Source organism: Homalodisca vitripennis, chromosome 5 (assembly GCF_021130785.1).
Source record: "Homalodisca vitripennis isolate AUS2020 chromosome 5, UT_GWSS_2.1, whole genome shotgun sequence".
NCBI lineage: Eukaryota > Metazoa > Arthropoda > Insecta > Hemiptera > Cicadellidae > Homalodisca > Homalodisca vitripennis.
Window position 1 is genome coordinate 173848765 of NC_060211.1, and position 1383 is coordinate 173850147.

The following is a 1383-nucleotide window of genomic DNA, read 5'->3' on the forward strand; positions in this document are numbered from 1 at the left end:
AAGTGTATGCAATTGTCTGTAAGTCTTGAAAAATTTATATTATTATCTTCAATAATGAGTGAGTTATACAACTTTTAAGAAACTATTGTCACATTGTTTCCGGTAGCTATGGCAACCAAAAATGTTTATATGTGAGTTTCATGATTTAAAGTTTGATCGGAAGTGTACTATAACAATTTATTTTGAAAAGAACGATTCTTCACAAACATTTCAATATGATATTATTTAAAAATATGAAAGGTTAAAATTTTTAGTGACTTTTTCCCAAACGTCCAGTAAAATCGGACGTTGGCACTCAAAGGGTTAAAATGGCATTTTATCACAAGGTTGTTTCTCCTCTTATACTTTTCTTTTCTTGCAACCTACGCTATTGCTTGTACATTAAATTCTTGTTCTTCTCACTGCTGTTGTATATTTCTTTTGGAATACTGTTCTGATTATAACAACCACCAAACTGTTACCTGATGTAAAATATTACTATAGTTGGAGAACATTTGGTTAAAAACACATAAATATACATCAGTGATGTGGAATTTAGTTAGAAAAATTTGTTTTAGAAAAACACAAAATCAAATTTTTACCTATTTGTAATTAGTTGATAAGTAACAAATAATAAAAATATTTTTCATGCTGAATTAATTTTTATTACCCTATTAAGGAACCTGGTGTAGCAGGTGCATAGCTCAGGTTTTACTACAAAAAAATAAAATCAGGCATGAATCTTTGTTGAACTGAAAAATAGGTCTAGACTAAATTTTAGACCAAAAATAACCCGAATTAATTTTCATAAGAATTACCCTAATGTCTTCTAGAAAAATTGTATTCATTTCAAAAGTATTCGAACAAAACAAAAAGGATTTAAACCAAATATTAACTGAAAAATTAGTTACTAAAATCTAAATTAGGTTACCTTTATATTCATGGATGTATGGTGCTCTGAAGTTGAAACCTTTATTTTCTAAGACAATTTTTAATTTTTTGCAGTACATAGAAATAACTAACAACTTCAATGTAAAAATCCAAAATATACTAAATATCCGGGTTGTTATGCTATATCTCCTTACAATACGGAACGAAAACAACGTAAAACTAAAAAGAACACAAATTAGCTGTCAAGATTGCTTAGTGCGTCGAACATCTTTAGCTTATAGCAGCTAGTAAAATATAAAGAAACATTTTATGTATAAAAGTAAGTACAACAAAAGAAGTCTGCCGATTACAATGAAATTACTTTTATTACGATTTGAATTAAGATTGTTCAATAGATGTCGTAATTAGCACATGATGTTTTGTGCATCGCAAATTACGATCTAGGCAGTTCCAAGGTTGAATTCAATTTTCACCATAACATTAGGGTTATAATAAAACAATAAAATAAACAGA